Below are 19800 nucleotides of genomic sequence, written 5' to 3'. Positions count from 1 at the left end.
ATGTCTTGGCCCCCAAATGTGAACTCCCTTCTCCTCAGGACCCTAGTTCATCACCTTCACCCTCTGCAAACACATTTGGGAAGGGGAAATCTTATTTGAGAAAATGCATCTGTAAGATTAGCTTATGGACAGTCTAATGGGCATGTTCTTGATTAATGACTGATGTTGGAGGACCCAGCCTAATGTGGTACCACCACTGGAAAGGCAGTCCTGGATGCCAGAAGAAAGCAGGCTGAATAAGCCATGAAGAGAAAGACAGTAAGCAATGTCCCTCTGTGGCTTCAACTTCAGTTCTTGCTTTTAAGTTCCTGTGCTGAGTCCTTTCCCTGGACTTCTCTTAGTGAAGGGTGTGGACCTGAAAGTTTTAAGCCAAAGTCAACCCTTTCTTCCATATGTTGCTTTTGCTCATGGCGTTTTACTACAGCTATAGAAACTGACTAAGACAGACAGAGAAAGCTGTTCCATTCCTTGAGGCCAATCCAGCTATGCTTATCTCTCATTCAGGCTATTCTTATGGTAGCTCCCACAGTCACCACTGTGGGCAGTGCTGGTTTTGCTCTAGGGACAACCATATCAGGCTGAGCACTCTGTTGGCATCTGATCCTATCTGCCTAAATACTACTAATAGGATCACAACCTTGGCCCCTGTCTGATGGTCTTCTATCCATCCCTGCCATCTCGCTGACTCCTTCTCCTAGCTACAGTCTGGTCTGACCTTTGGACCCCATCACCTCTGAGAACTCAGCACTGAGCTTTTATTTAGTTGTTCAAAACTCCTAGTCTGTACCACCAGTATTTCCTGAATGTCACGTTTGTGGGTATCTCCAGCATCTCTGTCCACTACACGCATCTGGGCTTGCCTTGCTTCACATGACTTCTGCAGCTTGTTCCTCCTCTAGCTCTCTGCCTCTCTTTTCTTTTTGACTCCTCAATCACTGGAACAGCATACCCATAGAGCCACCATCATCCAGACTGCTCACACCACATCTGTCCCTATCTACTTCTGCCCTCGTCCAGAATCTCACTGTCTCTGTGGCTGTGGTTCTGTCTATCTCCCTCCACTTCTTACTCCATATCTACTCCTTCCTACCTGTAGCCAGGGGAGCCTCTTGAAGAGCCCATTCCACAGATCACTGTAGGCTCTAGGCCTTCCAGGGCCTTGCCTCTCATTGAACATGAAGGGAAGCCATTTTCCTCTCTACCGTCAGCAACCTACATCCAACCACTTGAAGACATGGTGGAACCTGCTTCAGCTGCTGCCTCTGCTGCTGCCTCTGCTGTATTTTTCATCTCTCCTGCATCTCTCTTCTGCTCTGCTCCTTTGTTTCTGGAATATTATGGATGCAGTCTTGCCTCAGGACCTTTGCCTGGCTTCCTTTCCCACTTGGACTCACCTTCTCAAATCTCTACAAAGCTGTCTGGGACACCTGGTCATCCCCAGGCCTCTGAGGCTCATTTTTGTTATTATCTCCTGGACTCTATCAGGTAGGCTTTTCCCCGGGGCACCTCTCCCTCCAAACCTCTACAGCACACTCCCTTTGGCGCACTTCATTCTGCACAGTCTTATCTCATATCACATGTATTAATTAATGAGTGCACTTGACGTGCCCTCTCAAAAATGCACCTGCTAAAATGTGTTTGCCTTAGAGGCAAGTACTGGGTTCTCTTTTCTCTTCTGTTCTTAGAGTTGGAGATACAAGCTTCATGATTATTTTTTGAACAAATGAATAATCAAGATTGATAGTATTCAGTCATTAAGAAAGGGCTCAATAGTCAGGAAAAAACAGGAATTAAAAACAGGCAGTTACTTTTGACAAACAAACTTTTTGTACAGGAAGCAAGGCATGACATGGATGGTACAGGTCTGTGGGGTCTTCCAGTCCCTCATATTTCTACAGAATCTAGAGATAGAATTTTGCATCATTTAAAATGTGTGTATGTGCTCCTTTCCTGGACAGCACAATAGAGCTGGCCCTGTTGGCAGAGGCATGGGTGAGCTGGCCCTGAGGGTGTGACAGTGTGATAACAGGTTACACCTCCCTTGTCTCCCATGTGGTGGTGATGCTGAGGGAAAGGTATCCTCCATCCCTTGCCCCTGTCACCTATGGTGAGGTAGGGAGCTGACCATCCCCCTTACCAGCTGCAGCACTTGGGGAAGTGAACCCTGAACCTCACCTGGGAAGAACAGTAGAGCTGACCCTCTTGACAGAGGTGGGGTTGGGGGGTTAAACTGTCCCAAGAATGTGAGCATGAGAGATCTGGTCCCACCCTTCATCTGCCATATGGAGGTGGGGGTGGGGGAAAGATGTCCCCCCATCCCTCACTGCCTGTAGCAGGTGGGAGGGGTGGCCCTGAGGTCCTAAGAGCCTGAGAGCTATCCCTGCCCCTCACCAACTACAGCCCTTGGGAGAGTAAACCCTACCCCTTGCCTGGGCAACACAGCAGAGCTGCCATGAAGGTATAGGTATAGGAGAGCAGACCCTGAATATGTGAAAGCAGGAGAACTGTTCCTGCCCCTTGCACAAGGGCAGTGCTGGAGAGCTCACCCTGGCCTGAAGACAGGGAGAGCAGGCAGACTAGACAATCCTGTAAATACCCAGGCCTAGAGCCAGCGTTATGAGTTGGCTCACCCCAACATCACCGCATCTATGATCTGTGTGAGCACATGAAGGGGCGAGTCTTGCAGACCCAATGCTGCAGGACCTCCACAACACAGGGAAACACAGGGTATCCAAGAGGAGTCCTAGTGAGAGCCCAGCATGAATAGTGTAGCAGAAACCAGAGACCTCAAACCAGACCAATGACTCTTTGCAATGAATACTTGACATAAAGATATATAGATTTAAAAAAATGAATGTATGAGAAGGATTACAATATTCCTCCCACCTAGAAAGTGGTCCCCTAAGGATCAGCCCTTCCCCACACACTGGCACAGAGCGCATTCCTAGGAGGCAGAAACACCATGCATTAGTGCTCAGAGCAACACAGGGATGCTCTGGATGCACCTGCCCAGGGCAGTGGCCATAGGCATCTACAGGGTTGCCGAGCAAGCAGCACCCAGCACTAAGACCAACCTGCTGAAAGTTTGAAGATCACTAGGGAGGGAATCTGGGTTATAAGCAGGAAAAACAAACCTGGAAAAGACAATGGTGTCACTGCTCTGAGAGCACCAGGAGATGAGAATTACATAACAAAACTTTCCATCCACCCACTCCTGTGGTTGAAAATCAGAAGTCATTCTTTCTGGTGGTTTAAATATTTTGCCTCTCATAAAGTTGGGTTGTTTTTTTTTTTTTTTTAATAGAGCTGGCATGATGGCTCAGGGAATAAAGGCACTTGCAGCCAAGCCTGACCCTGGGACCCACGTGGTGGAAAGAGACAATTGATTCCTGCAAACTGACCTCTAACCTCCATAGGCATACCATGGTATACACACACACACACACACACACACACACACACACACACACAGAATGTAACAAAAAAAAAACTTAAATGGTATCAAGACATACTAGAACACTAACCACGTGATTATGGGATGAGTACAAAGAACTGGGACTCAAATATAGATCTTTCTCTGTGTAAATGAAAAGGAGACAGGCAAGCCCAAAGTAGACTAAGAAAGGAAAGGGGGAGGGAGGGAGGGGGAGGAATTGAGAGGAGTCTATTGAATTCTAAGTACTCACATGTCATTGGCATTTATTTGCAATATGAATTCATTTTTCTCCTGAAACCTTAGAACAGGGAAAGGGCCACCCTTAATTACCGTGTGAAAGGTCCTGGTTTCTATTTTCAGACTTGGATACATTTTGTTCCAGGAGAGTTGGGCTTGATTTTTTTGTTTCTAAAGTAATTTCTTTGACTAGGGGGAATAGTCTGAGAAAGGAGGTCTCGTGTAATTAAAGCATATTTAAAAAAAAAAAGAAAGAAACAGTCAATAGTAGCACCACCAGCACAGGCGTACAGACTGGATGAGCTCTAAGGATGCTACGGTGCTTGTCTACCATACCTGTAGATCCTGCTGAAACCCCCTCTCCTGCAAGCGCTCACATCGCTCCTGCATATACCACTGCGAGATGGAACACACAAATGCATGGGAATGCCTCAGAAGAGCTTCCCAACCAAGGCTGATGAAGTCAGCTATGGCTAGGTCTGGGGGTCACTTTCTGAGACCTTCAGAACCCTTCCTAGGAAAAACCTGGCAAGCACAGGGCCAGGAACAGGAATGCTGATGGTAACATGTGGAGACAGGTGTACTACTCCACTAGAAGCACTACAATTTTGGATAAGAGCTGTGGGAGAGCATCTCACATAGGACATGTGGCTCTGGGAACACATGGGTATCACTATAGTGGACTTTGGAGCTCTGCCTTAAAGGATGGCTGAACAGGATATTTGAGGCCAGGTGGTCATGCCGAGGTGAGTGTGTGAGTAATTACAGATGGGCACAGCTGAGCTTGAGACCATCCTATACAGTGCACTGGTGGAACCTGGACGGAAAGATGTTCTACCATATGCCTGGCTTCAGCATTGTGGTTGCCCCTGCTGATAGTCCACTCACAGTATACCCCAAAGCCCAGCACCCCAGTGAGGGGCTATGTGGATGTAGTTGAGGTGAGAAATTCATAGCTTGGAGAGGGGAAGTAGCTTTCTTGAGGTCCTAGTGGGGACCAAGCAACTTTAGCCTACATGGTATTGATAAGATTCAAACGTCAGACTATCTGGGAGGTCCTCCCCACTCTCCAGGGCCCTCTCTTTCCACTTCACACGCTTTCTCAATGCCTGTTAGACAAATTTCAGCAAATCTGACACAGACATGCTCCTCATGACCCCATATCTGTCTGTCCTTCTGCACTAAGCTTCGTATAACAGCACATTTTTTATAGTTTATTTCCCTTGCTTCCAAGTCAAGGAAAGTTCTCAGCTACCCCACTCTGCCTGCACTCCTAGCATCTTGTCCTTCAAATCCATGCTTCATGACCCCCCACCCCCACTGACTGGCCTGCCTATTCACTGCTGTGTCAGGTTGTGCTTGACCCACTGTTTGTGTTTCCTGTTCAGAGGGGCTTCCCACACCATCGCATACCACGGACACTTAGCACAAGTGCTAATGGGGACTGCAGCCTCACAGGAGTCAAAACAATGACTGTTCCTGTTCATCTGGATCTGTCTATAACCATTGTCTGTAAGGCAGAGAGAATACAGCGCACATGACTTGCCTCCACACACACCTCCTCTGAGAGCACCTGCCCAGCACATCTGTCATGCATTTCCCACACAACACTGCTGCAACAGAGTGAGGTCCAGGTGCCCACATGAGGTTCCTTGTTGTTCCTATCAGAATCATTCAGCTGCTGTGACACAGATAAGGCAGCGTTTGAATTTTACAGATATGGCAGCTACTAATTAATAAAGTCTTTTTACAATGATGGAGAGATGATTTGACAAATTCAAGAATGGGAGCTCTGGCAGACAATCAAGTCGGGGTATAGACACCACTGTCTGTTAATGTCTACCTCTCCCTGGTCACCTGGTCATGACTGTGGTCCTTATGTTCCTAGGACTGCTGTATTGTAACCAAGTTAGCGTTAGCTGCTGAACCAAGAACCAGAACTTTGGGGAGACTGAATTGCCCCTCCAAACTCACTCAGCATGGATTGAGAGTTGGTCCCTCTCCCCATCTGCATATAGAGATATGGCTTCGAGTTTATATGCTGGTCGTATTCTTCCTCCCTTCCTCCCTCCACCTGGCTGCTTCTTTCTCATTTCAAGAGACAAAGCTTGTTTAACCAACATCCTTCAGGAAGCCCCCCTGGACTGTCCATCAAGATCCACATGCCTGTCTCTCCAGAATTCCAGGGCTTAGCTAAGCACATGGCGTTCACTATCAGTGTTTGTCTTTCATCTCGTATGCTAAATTCTTATTCATTTGCCAGTATCCTTAATCTCTACCGGTCCATTCGCCTTCCACACCTGATAAGGATTTCAGCAAAGCGGTTCTCAAAGGTAAACCTGGGAAAACTGTTTTGTTTTGTTGTTTGTTTGTCTGTTTTCTGTAGCAGGAAGGATAGCGGCTTCCCAGGCTGTAAAAGTGACCTCACATCTGCAATGGAGAAGAGCCAGACACACTCAAAGAAGACAGGAGTGGAGGACAGTAAGAGCTGTCACTGGCTGCCTTTCAAACCTGCACGTTGCTGGTCAGTGAACAGGATGTTCATTTCTTAGGGGCTGTCATTGGTAAATTCCAAACTCTGGCTCCATTCACAGAATAGCTAAGAGTTTAAATAGTGTGTAAAAGAGTAATATTACTACTAACAATAATAAAAAGAATGGCCATGTTACCTCCCTTCTTGGATTATAAAAGGGTTAAGAAGGAGTCCATAGTATAATCATAAAAAAGTAGAGTTATTCACTCTTTGCAAGGAGAAATTAAGTTATAAAATAAAAATTAAAGATAGTTAAGTGTTTAAGAAAAAAAAAGTAGCGCTGTAGCTGATCATTCAATCCAAACATCATGGTTTGGGGAGAGAAATCCCTAATTTATCCTCACTATGTTATTTTAAAATACTAAATAGAAAAATATTGTTTCAAAATACCACTAGAAGTCTATCTAACATCACACATGACAGCAAATCCTTTACTAGTTTAATTCTTCATTTGGCTTTAAAATATAAAATTAATCAGTCTAAAAGAGAGAAAGTCAACACACAGCCATATATAGTTCATCTGGGGCTTATATGTAATGTGGTCCTGCAGCGTGTATACACAACATGTTTTACACTTCAACTCCTGGGTGCTCCATACAACTTGTGGTGCCCAGATTCATTTCATAGATGGGGAAACTGAGTCTCAGAAAGGACACTGATCCCAGATTTTCCAATATAGAAAACCAGGTTTTTCTGCATCAGTCTGATATCAACAGGTATTTCTGTTACCCTTATGTGATCTCTCATTCATTGAAATATTTCCATATGAACAAACATATGTAGACAGAAAAACAACATGCTCCACAAACCTTTTGGCTAGTTCCAGTGGTGTCAGCTGGTCAGTGCCACATGTATCTATAAATGATTATCAAACCACATCTACATGAAAGTAAATTTGAGAAATCATATCATTGTATCCTGAAATGTTGCAACAGAAACTCCAAGCACATGGACTTTGTCCTTCAACACAAACGTGGTGAGTGCTATGAACAGTCCCCCAAAATCTAAATCATGATTCTGTAGTATAGTGAAGATATCTTAAATAGTTGATGCTTTAAGTTTAAGGATAAATATAATGTACTAACCTAATGTTTTCCTGGCTGTATTTTAGTGTATGTGTTTCCTATAAAGGAAAACAAGGAAACAGTAGGGAGTTAAAGACAACGTGTTCTTTTAAGCACAGGGTCAAAGACAGGAAACCAGGCAGGTGCTTCAGGAAGCCAGCAGACCTCCCCCTTTCTAGAAATTGGGCTTTCACCATAGACCCCTCCCCCTGTAGTGTCCATAAGGACAGCTTCTTACCTAGCTCTGGAGCATTCCTGGAGTATCTGTGTCCCTCTGCCTGTCCCCAAGTCTATGTCCCTGTGACAGGCATCAGGGGAATCACTGGGCCGTGTCATCTCATCCTTACTTCATGAACATCTAGCACGAACCCTCTTAGCCATTTGTCTTAGTTGGTTCTTTCACCATCATGACGCTGTAGGTCTTCTGCAGGCTCTGGTAGAGACCCCTGAGCCCTTGTGTTACAATCTCAAGTTCATGATAGCTTTTACTTTTTCAGTGTTTCAAGGCTGCTTCTGAATGTGACTACAGCACCGAGTGTCCAGGGAAATATCTGTTCATACGTGCAGAGCACTGCCATGATTCTATTACTGAACACGAGCAAACAGGAAAAAGAAGAGGAGTATTTACATGGGCATCTGAGAAGGAAGGGTTTACTATATGAGCAGAGAAGGGAATAAACAGCCAAAATTTTTGCCTTGTTTTGTTTGAGAAAGGATCAGAGAGCAAAACTTTAAGGAATCTCAAGATGGCTCTCATGCACCATGGGAAAATGATGCTTTTAGAAATGGACACATTAATACAGAAAGATGTAGAAAGTAAAGAAGAAAATGTATAGAATGACATAGCTTGTTTAAAATTATACATGTAATCACAAGGAATTCTAAACCAGTATTAATGATAATTATAACTGAACTGAGTTTCTCAATGTTTTATTATTTAAATCATTTTAAATATCTAATTTTTCTGTAGTGTGTATATACTAACCATGTGAAGAAAACTGATTTTTAAAAGACTCTGTCTCTCTAGCCATTTGGTATCAGTGTAAATGGCAGCATTCAAGGACAACTGTGGGTGACAAAGGTCTCCAAAGCGAGGGAAAGTGAAGGCACAACTCTCTTAACAAGTATGATCTTTGAAAAATTAAAAATTCTGTAGTAAATAGAAAGCACCAAGCCTGATAGATTGAACGATTTCTTCCTTTCTCACAGCCTTGATGAGAAGTAAATTAGTCTTACTGATATGAACAGTGCTGTTCAGTTTCACCCATGCAGGCTTAGTGAAGAAGGCCCTGGGTATCCACCACAGTGTCATGCAGGGGTGGGTAGGGCAATAGGAGAACTTCACATGCCTCCTGATTGCTGCCAAGCAATCAGCATGCTCCCATCTGAAGATGGATCAAGTCAGACCCATGACTGCCAAAGATATAACTTTGTGGAAACAGGGTGCCGTGGGACCAAACTGGGCTGTGGGTGTAGCTGGATGTAGTGAACTTTGTGTCTGGAGAGGTTATTGAGCAGGTGTCTGCCCAGGCAGGACAGACACTTGAGTTGAAGCACAACTGAAGGTATGAGAATGGCTCTAAGTTAGAAGACCCAGTACACATATAAAGCACCAAGAGGAGAAAAATCCAACTACTATGTAAAACATAGATTGACTTCATGGACAATATTCTTTCCTGGGTTTGGCTTATTTCTGAAATATTTGGGATACAGACAATGCTTTTATCATTGTAAATATATAAGAAAAAGTCAAATATGTGAATTCAATAAGTGTGTTTAGTTGACTACATTGACATAAGCATCTAAGCATTAAGCACAAAGACCAGTGTGAAGGAAGTTGACTCAATTGGCCTCATCTGAGCATGGCCATTGCTGTACCCCACATTCCGCAGGTAGCACCTCCTAGCACATTCCTAATGAAGCCCCAAATCTCTGTCAGAATGAACTTACCACACTCTGTGATTCCTCAGCTGTCAACACGGGCAGGGCAAAGCCCAGCGGAGAACTGCACACGCCTGGACCTCAGCTGTAGCCTCTGTGTGAACCCTGTACAGGAGAGAAGAACAAAACATGGTTACTGGAAGTCTTATCTAAGAGTCACTGAGCGAGGCCAGCTTCCTGGCAACTTAGTCTGTGTCAGTAAGAGTGGAGACTCTGCATTACAGCTGCCTGCCACAGCTCATCCAAGGCACAGTCCCAGTGACAGGCTCTCCAGCTCCATTTGTTGAAGGTATGGTGCTTTTAAAAATAAAGGCAATTCTCTGCTAAAATGAAAGAACCCAGGTCAGGCCTCCTTGTGAGGCCACCAACAAAGGGACAGGAGTCGGAGGCTCAGCTCCCCAGGGCTAGCCACAGGTGATCTTGTCAAGACAAGTACAGCACCTGCTGGAGGGTAGAGGGCCCCAGAGTCTCGCAATCAACTTGTGCATCTAAGGCCATGCCAGGACTGTCTGTTTGAAAAGAAAATAACAGACAATGAAACAAAAAATCAAAGAGCCTGGGAGGAGGGAGGAAGTTTCTATTCTGTCTTGTGTTCTAGGCTCACATGAAACAATGAACTATGTGAAGAAAGGACACTTCCTGTGGAACATTAATTCAGCTTTTTCCAACCATTAGCCAGAGTCATTTCAAATTTAGTTACTCCGTGGGAGGAAAAAGAAATGTAATATTTTTCTGTACTTCCAATTTGGTGCACAATTCTTACATCCACCGTCATGCCCTATATTCTGAGTGTGTGTGCACATATATGTGCTTGCATGTGTGTGTGTGTGTGTGTGTGTGTGTGTGTATTCTCACACATGTGTGAATGCGAGCTCAGAGGTCAACCTCCATTGTCCTTCTTCAGGCACTTGTCCACCTTATTGTTTGAGACAAGGTTTCTCACTGAACCAGGAATGTGCCAAGTAGGCTATGCTGGCTGGTCAGAGCAGCCCCAAGTATCATCTTGTCTCCGCCTACCTTGGGCTTTGATTACTAGCTTACAGCAACATGCCTAGCTCTTTTATACAGCTTCTAGGGAATCAAACTCAGGTCCTCATGTCTGCGCAGCAAGCACTTTTCTAGATTGCTCATCTTCACAGTCAACGGGCATGCCCCCTGTTATCAGCCTAACAGGGCTACCCTAAAGTCACGCTGTTTCTGAGGACATCAACTTCATAAACTGCTTATCACTCCTTTTTCATATACAGTTGCTCATGTGTCCTTTTTTCTTTTTCTCCCTGAAATATCATTTAACTGTTTCTTTTCTGCTTGGATGACTCAATGGGGTAAAGCCCTTTGCTGCCAAGCCTGAAGACCTGACCTTAATTTCTAGCCCCAGAACTCTTTCATACGGTGGGAAAGAGCAACCAACTCCCACTAATGATCCTCTGGCCTCACACAGGTACCATCCCAGGTGTGTCTCAAGGCACCCCAAGATAAACGAACAAATACATGTAATGAGACAACTTCAGGTAGCTGTGAAGAATTTCCGACATTTTAGATATTGAAAATACTGACTAAACTCCATGACCGAGTCAAGTATGGTTGGTGTGCTCTGCAGTTGTCAGAGAGTGTCAGGAGCATCTCAGTACACAGTGCGTGTGTAAGAGTGTGAGAGAGTATGCAGTGCATGTGAGTATGCAGAGAGTGTGGTGCCATGATGATGATGATGATGATGATGATGATGATGAATTCAAGAAACCCCAATGAACAGGGGTCAGTCTTTCTTAAAAACAGGCCTACAGTTACAGATATTTAGCTAAGAGGAGAATGGTATTATGTAAAAACACAAGGTAACACTGACATTGTGGCACACATGGGAAAAAAGGAAATGGAGTGTGAACATTAGAAGTAACTCTGCAAACTTGCTTTGGTCTTCCCCGAGTAGATACATATTCTGGCTGAACAGTACTTAGTTCAAACTCCTTTAAATAGATACGGTTGTGCTCACCTGTATGGATCTCATCCCTTCTAAACAGAGCACAACTACAGCATTTCCTCATCACCTTCAACCTCTTCACCATTGTATTTCTTTTTCTGACTGGCCAGGACATACTTCTACAGAACCAGAAGGTCTACTCAGTGGCCAGAGACTGGAAATAGAGAGTATGTGCAAGTCTGGCCAAGTTTCATGTTCCCAAGTCCTCATAGCAAGGTAGTGGTACCAACATGCCAACGCTGCAGATGATCTGAGACCCTGCGGAACTGGCTGCCATCACTTAGCTTGTCAATGCAAACACTGGATTTGAATCCTGATGGTTTAACTTCTGAGTACGGCTCTTTACCACCCCCACACCTAACCCACCACACTACTCATCAGAGAAATCTTAGAAAGAACTAAGCAAAGTGTGCTTAGTTTTTGGGTCACCTATAGTCATGCTGATGCAGTATACACCAAAGAGAAAGAATGCCCCAAACCCCATTCCTCACCTCAGATTGATTATCTGAAGCCACTGTATCATTTTAATAGGCTGGGTGATTGTTATAGGAAGCATAGTTTCATCTTGTTTTTGTTACTGTCATTATCTACTGGTGCTTGTAACAGCGCATATGGAGTCCTACAGTGTACTTCATTTCCACTGAACCTTGCTGCTCTGAAGGCTCATTAAAAAGGTTCATGTTACATACAGTGAGCTGGATTCAGATCCCCACAGAGCCACACATAGATGCCCAGACAGAAGACATCCTTGTTTGTCAGTAATGCAACCCCCTCTAGCCAGGCCCAGCAGCGTGGACTGTATATCCCTCTTAAAGTTGATAGCTTCCTCATTAACAATTAGACCATGTCATTTTTTTTTCTCCTTGAAAATCACACCTTTATAAACTTTCCATCCTTTGGCATATGCTACTGTCTTATTTAATAGTTTTGTTTTTTGTAGTGTTCTCTGACCCAAGATTTTTGGTCCCAAAAGGAGGCCAGAAAGGGACTGTGGCCCCTGACATGGGGCTTGGCAGACAGCCATAGTATATCCAACTCAGGCTGGCACCTCGAGTCCTGCCTCTGCATCTGAGCCTGGAAGTTTGTTCTTTGCAAACTTGTTTATTTTTTCACATTTCCCATTCTATTACACCATCTTCCCCCACATTTCAAGTATGGTGGTTTGGTAGTGGCTCATACAACTTTTTAAAATGCCATGTATTTACTGATTTTGACTTCTTTCTGGCTACTTTTATAGTAGTGAGCCAATTTCACACACATCTATAGAAAATCTGGGCTTTGAGAAGTCAATACAAAATATCTGCCAATATATGAACACAGAGCAGCCGCCAATAGCAACACCATAAAGCCTCGCCAACTGGTTCCACCTGCAGACTCCAGTAGTGATCCTTCTGCAAGATGGTCCATTGATGCCACCCAGAGAATGAAAGCAGCCAAACAAGATGACCCCAGACCCTTTCTAGATGAGGAGGTGATATTTTGCAGCATTTGATCTTGAGTGGCTGTGTGACTTTCTTAGTATTGTTTAAGGAATTGAAAAGGGAAAATTCTTTCGATGTAGATCCAATTTTGAGTTTATAGAGCCAGAAACTCCAGCTCCAGTCCACTTCACCCACACCAGGCCCTAAGTGAATGCCACTTCAACCTGCTCTAAGGGCAGATGGTGCTGAGAGGTCATTTGTCCGCTGGAGAAGACATTCCTCAGATGAATTTGGGATCCCATAGGAGTCAGGATTCATGTTCTGACATCTTTCAAGTGGCCTGGACAATTCACCATCACCACAAGCTAGGCACATAGTCACAAGTACATGACCTCAGTGTATAGGGGTAAATCAGGAATTTCTGGTCAACATGCAGTCTTAGGTAGCTTTTAAATGAACCACGTATCTACCTGAGTGCTTGGGGTCACATTGAATGGTGGACAGAACACAAATGTTTGGAGGATCACATGGGCAGAGGGGCCCCGAGAAGCTCTGCTTTTGTTGATAAAATGTTTCTTTATGCATTGGAATGGGCAGCCTTTCTGCCCTACCCCAAACAAGCATTGTGTGTGAGGACAGCAGCAAGAAACAATTGTGCCGATTTGGTTTGTGAGACTTAAGGACATAATTTTACAGAAATACAACAAGATGTGAGGTAAAAAAAAACAAAAAAACAAAAAACAAAAAAACAAAACAAAACAAAACAAAAAACCACTGGTGTGGTAGCCACCCCACCAGTTCTGTAGCTTTGTGAATAAAATCTAAGGACAACCAGGTGTGGTGCCTCATACCTGCAATCCGACAACTGTGAGGCTGAGACAGGAGGGTTGCCATGAGTTCAAGGCCAGCATGGGCTACAGTGCTTCTTAGTTTGTTTTAATGTCTTGTGCATGCTCTGAATTTTGCTTCTTTGGGTTCTACCATAAGTGAGTTGGTTGAAGTGTCACTGAGAGGTCTCCTGAAGGTTTATAGTGATACCACAGCATCTCAGATATGGGGAACAGAGTGTGTCTGTCCTTGGGCTTTTCCTTTCTTGTAGTAGAGGACACTCTGTTACAGAGCTCTCTCAGTGAAAGTTGCAGAACAGTGATTGTCAGCCCATTCTGTCCACTGGGATAACCTGGAGCTTGTATGAACAAGTGTGTGCATGAGCCAAGTGGTGTGTGTGTGTGAGTTCGTGTGTGTGTGTGTGTGTGTGTGTGTGTGTGTGTGTGTGTGTATACTGTGCACATGGAAGCCAGAGATGGGCATCTGGTGTCCTCAGTCTCTCTCCACCTGATATTTTGAGACATCAACTCTAACTCAACCTGAAGATCGCTTATTAGAGTTTTTTTATTTTTATTTTTTGGCTAAAATCCCTTTATGATATAAAATAATGTGTCCTGGGCTCATGACAGTGAGATGCTAAAACTGTGATTGTACATTCAGTGATAACATTGTAAATCTCCATGCCCACCATTCCAAAGGACTTAAGCCAGCACCAGCTCGTTCTTGTAATGAGTCAAAGCAGGTGATGCTGGTGGCTGAGAGGTGAGAGCTCAGCCCAGAAGATGGAAGGCTTTGTCCTAAAGAAGCTCACTGCAGACACCAGAAGGCGAACCAAAGGGTGGTATTGTTTGCTAATGTATTGAATGGGCGAAAGCCCTTCTCTCTTGATAAGAGAAGTCAGTGTGGCTGAATGAATGTGTGTGTGCTGCTATGGAAAGTTTTGGCTGCAGGTTACCAACAGAACCAGGTAGATGACTTCTGCCCAGGGATGTTCCCACACTATCTTTTTTGTGTTCCTGGTGTCAACTCCTGCCTAGGAGGAAGGGCCCGCACCCTAGGTATCCAAAATCATTCTCATCATCACTATAAGGAATTGTCTGCATTTTGGGAGCACCTCCCAAAATGTGCAAAACTGCAAAGTTAATGCCCAGCACCCAAGCAAGCCCAAGTCGTTCCTGCCGGTGCCATATGCTAAGGAGTGATAGGCCCTGTCCTTGTTGGCCTGGCCCATCCTGCCCTACTGCCTTGCTCTCTGCTCCCCCCTGTTGGGGAAGAGTGAGAAATAAGGAGCTGAGCAGAAAGCAAGCAAGGAGCCAGTGTGCCCAGACAAGTGAAGGCTCTGCTGCTGACCTCAGGCAGGAAATCCCTGCAGAGTGGCAAGGAGTGGAGATAGGTGCAGAGAAGGGGCTGCAGCTGAAGGCACTACCTTATAAAGCTTTGTGCGTAATTAAGTCCCAGAAGAACATGCTTACATTAATAATGAAAGTATAAAGTATTCCTGCATTCCAATATCATAAAATCTGTTTTCAGCCTGACATGGCAGCTCACACCTGTCATCCAAGCACTTGAGACAGCAATGTGGATGTAAGAGAGAGCGGAAGGAGCCAGGGTACATTATTGTTACTGAATCTTGTTCTCCATGAGAACATTTGCAAAGCCTGCTCTCAGGAAAAGCTTAAGGCTGCCTAGGGGAAAACCAAGAAGCCAGGAGCCAGATTCACAGCTGAGAAGTTACCCAGAAACAGTGTGTGCAGAGGATGCAAGCTCTGCTCAGTGGTGCAGCTCCAGAATTGTGGCTGAGATTAGATGCAATAGGCCTTGTCTCATGCTTTCTGTGGCAGCTGTGGCATCTCATGATCCAAAGGGGGTAAGAGGAAGAATGAGGACAAGTGGCCAAAACAATACTCATGTGTGTTTTTAGGGCTGCTCACCAAGAGATCTCAGAAAAGAAAGGAGTTAAAGACTTCAGAGCAGTACCCCTAGAGCCTGGCTGTCAGAGAAATGAGCTTTCACTTCTGACATGCCCACGGATTCTAAGCGATGACACACACTGTCATTCCAAGATGCAGAAACAAGAGGGCCAAGAGAGCTGGTTATAAGCATTGCTACCTTCACATGGCTCAGGCTTCTTAGACAAAGGACGGAGTTAAAGGCATGCAGGAACAAAGCGCACCAATACTGAGAAGGTGCTTTTATTATTTTCAGCTGTGGCAGAGCCAGCCTCAGCCCTGAGGCTAACCCAACCCTCTTGAGAGTCCATGGATGCCCCTGCACTCAGCCTGGGGGCAGGCAAGAAGACCAGCCCACAGGTGCCCAACTGGCCACAATGCCTCCTCCTGCCTCACCTTATGTCAGACAATTTCTTTTGTCTTTTAATGCATAAACCCAGAGGGGAAAGTCTAGGACAAGGTTATTAGATGGAACTTAAGCTTCTTATGGCTTCAGTCTAGGAATCACAGCATGTTGAGGTCATTTCTACACAGAGCTGTCAGCCCCAGGAGCTGAGGACTACCCACCATCTCTGCCAAGAATCAGATCTTCAAAGAGCATGAGATAAACATAGGTGGAGAAAGAGGGGAAGGGAGGAAATCAAGCTTCATTTTGTTGGGTATCTGCGTTTCCAGTGTGAAATATAAAATTAGTGTCACTCACAGGCCAGGAGAGCTGAGGAGACTGGGAACTCTCCCAGAGACAGAAGAGACATATTGGGGGCCACAGATGCTAAAACGAGCCAGCTGCTATTTTGGTCATGTGACTCTGCTTCTGAAGTTTTGTATTATCCAAGCATGTTCAGGGATTACATGAGCTCCTACCATGTTCTCAGACTCACTCAGTTACCAGTAACAGCCCGGTTGTTCTTGTTGAATATTTTAGACAGGCTTCAATTTAGAAAGAATGGGGGAAGCCAGTTGGCAAGAAACAGGAGCCTATGAATTTTTACTTGAGCAAAATAAACCCTCATCCAGAAGTCTAACTTGATACCATACTTCCTTCATCAGTTCAGCTGTGGGCAGGAAGCCTCCTTGCAAACCTCAGCTCCAGACAATGAAGCAGAGATAGAGAAGAAGAAAGAGAAGGAGACAATCTTCCAAACAGGACTATCTCTGTGTTACCAATGAGAACAAAACTGACTTAAATATGCTTTCATATTTTATCACCATATCTCTTCTTATCAGCAAGGATGACAACATCCAAGTCACAAAGAAACATGAACAGAGGTATAATGACACTGCCTGGCCTTGGGGCATCATTTGCCTTGTAAACAAGTCAGTTGTAAAGTCCTTGTTGAAAACCTTAGCATATGCATACATACATGATATCATGCTGGATATCATAGGACCTATGGTATCATCATATCACATCAACCATATCACATCATATCATATTATATCTCCGTTCTGAAGAAACTAACTTTACAAATGGAGAAGCTATTTATGAAGCTTAATAAGGTACAATGGGAGCAATACCCTTCCCTGGGCATGGCTTCCTGATGCAGGGCCCAGTGAAGGCCTGGTACCTCTTCATTCATCAGAACATCTGAGGGCTCTGAGGCAGGCACCAATGAGCTCAGGAAGGAGAAGGGCTAGGTAGGGCTAGGCAGGAGCAGTGCTCTCAGGATTGAGTTCTGTGTCAGGTGAGAGAGGAAAAGCATGCTTTAGACAGCAGGCTTTGGTTCATACTGCAGGAACAATGGTGGCATACCAAGAACCCCAAGGCACTCTGGGAAATGCATTTTTGTTTGTTGGTTTGTTTGTTTTGGTTTCTTGAGACAGAGTTTCTTTGTATATCCCTGGCTGTCCTGGAACTTGTTATGTAGAACAGGCTGACCTCTAAATCAGAGATCCACTTCCCTCTGCCTCTGGAGTACTGAGATTAAAGGCATGCACCACCACCACTGGGCTGGGAACTGCATTTTGTAACTTGATAAGTTGCATGCTGTGAGACAACCAAGCTAGATGATGTCTTTCATCATTAGCTCTCGGCACATTCTATTTAGCATCAAGGGGGAAGGAAACCATCCTCTAAGGAAGAAAGAGGGGAAGTGCAAAAAGATGCTGGCCCATTAGCTATTTTATTTTCAAAGGGTGGAAACTCAAATACCCTGAGCCAAGAAATTTAGGAACTGAGCAAGGTGTGCAAAAATCCAACAGGAGACACAAAATGCAGTAAAGATTGTTCCAGCTTTGGAGGTCTACAGCTGAGTCACAGCCAGTGGGCACCCCGAGTGGTCAGGGTCTGGAGGCTCCACTGTCCAGACTTCTGGAGCACAGGGCACCTGATATCCTGGGAGTACCCACTCAAAACAAATGGGGGAAACATGTCACCTGCTCATTGATCCCACTCTGAGGGTTTTAGATTGGTTTTAGAAGAAGGAATGAAATTCATGTTAATAGCTATTTCCATTTTGAGTATTCCCCCTCCTTTTTTTCAAGAAATTAAAAAGAAAAATCTTTGTGATTGGTATTAAGATGTTTGTCTGCAATGGGTTGTACGTATTTTCCTCCTTCAGGAAGCACTGTCTGGATAATGTCATGAGCTCATCAGGAAAGGGGGATGCAGACTGAGAATAAGGAGGTTTGCTTGATGTAGTCACTGATTAGGTCTATGCTGCCTATGGTGCTGTGGATATACCGGAGAGCTCCTTTGGTGGAACACAGCTTGTGGCTGCTTTGTTCTGAGGAAACTCCACACTCAGCAGCATTAGAGAGGTTTTGCCTCTTTACTGGCGGGTTGGGTAATGCCAGAGTATCCTCATACCCAACCCAGTGTGTGTAGGAACATCAACAGCCCAGTGGCATCTCAGGGGAAAGGAAATATACCTATCAATTTAGTCAGAGGCGGTACCAACAGTGGAGATCCTGGATACCCCTTTACATGTGCTCCAAGATAAGACATCTCCAACTACCAAGTAGGGCACTGAGCTGCACTCAGGACACTGACCCCACTGCATAGTCACCACGGTAATCTCATATACTCAGGGCCTTCTGCAGACAACCAAAGCATCTGAACTAATTTCCTCCACATAGGTTTTCAAATCCCTAACCTTCAGCACAGGCATTCCCCCACCAAGCCAGCAGCTGCGTACCACTCAGAACGCTCCAATGCCTCAGCTCCAGAAGGTTCCAGGGATTGCTCAAGGAAGAACAAATGTGTTGTCTTGCGTAGCAGGAACTACCGCCCCCTTCCTCCTTCCTGCTCCCATATGAGTGGTTTCCCAGGGAGGGAGGGAGGGAAGGAGGGAGGCTAAAAAGAATGTGGCTGTCTTTAGGAGGCTTCTAAGCAAAGAAAAGGATCCCTGGGTTTGGGTAAAGCGTAACATCTCAGGGGTCCCTCCTCATCCCCAGAGTGATGCTGACAAAGCATCTGTGTGCCCTTCCACCTTCGTCCTGTCCATCTCAGTCCCAATGTCTACCCGACTCGATGGGATAAGGTATGAGAAGAAAGTGAGCTAGAGCTGTTGGAGCTAACTTCACAGGGAAGCACAGAGCAGCAAAGGCCCACAGGCTGTCCTTAACATGCTTCCAAGTATTTGTCCTAACCACCAAGCCTAAGGACTGAATACAAGTGAGGTCACAATTTCGGTCACAACAAAACCAGAGACACCATTTCCCAAGCAATGGTGCACACACAGCTTTTCAGTAACCATCTGCTAAGTCAATGAAATGAGAGGAACCAGGAGAGACTTTGAATCCACAGCTAAAGGTCTCCCTCCTCTAGAAATAGTGGCATGGGAGTGCATGGACAATGAAAACCTGGGCAATAAACAACTCCATGCAAAATCATTTCATAAAGCCAAGTAGCTATAGTCATCTGGCACACATCTACTAGAAAATCTTTGAGAACAAGGCATGCTTCCATTTAAGAACTGCCTTTGTCAGCTGCCATAGAGGAGAAGAGGTTATGATGGTATGAGGCTTTATAAGCGTTTATAGCAAAGTAAGTTCTCAAGGAAATAAATCAGAGTCTGTATTTTAAAAAGAAACCCCTTACACCCTGTGATGGCCTTAATTCTGGGATAACATAAGAAGGGGACCATGCCCAAAGAAGCAAAAGTGTACGGGAGGCTTTCCTATACCAGCCTCGCCATTAGGAAACCTAAACATAGACTTTCATAGGACACAGAGCTTTCTCAGCACCTGCAACCGATTTGGAGCAGTCATCACCTCACTCAGGCATCCTTTATCCTGTGTCCACTGCAAAGGGCCATGGCCTGTTCAGGAGCAGCGCAGTGTGTTCTTCCCCACAAAGGCACCAAGAATCTTACTGAGGTAAAACAGCCACTGACTGTGGGAAGTCCTGGCACTGCTTGGTGCAGACGTGCCCACAGTCTCCCCAAAGCATGCCTCTGCTCAGTGATTCAC

At 45.0% G+C, this 19800-nt stretch overlaps 1 protein-coding gene across 18 annotated transcripts in view; it reads right to left on the bottom strand.

Annotated features, from left to right (window-relative positions):
* The window catches only part of Myt1l (myelin transcription factor 1 like), a 399212-nt gene that overhangs the window by 351550 nt on the left and 27862 nt on the right, over window positions 1–19800 (bottom strand). For all 18 annotated transcript variants that reach the window (XM_036170263.1, XM_036170272.1, XM_036170265.1 and 15 more), the window contains exon 2: window positions 9221–9316. The gene's annotated coding sequence lies outside the window, so the exon portion shown is untranslated. The remainder of the gene's footprint in view (window positions 1–9220; window positions 9317–19800) is intronic.

Source organism: Onychomys torridus, chromosome 21 (genome assembly GCF_903995425.1).
Source record: "Onychomys torridus chromosome 21, mOncTor1.1, whole genome shotgun sequence".
In the NCBI taxonomy this organism is placed as follows: domain Eukaryota; kingdom Metazoa; phylum Chordata; class Mammalia; order Rodentia; family Cricetidae; genus Onychomys; species Onychomys torridus.
Note: the sequence above shows the minus strand (reverse complement) of the source record. Positions and strands in the feature narration are given on the sequence as shown.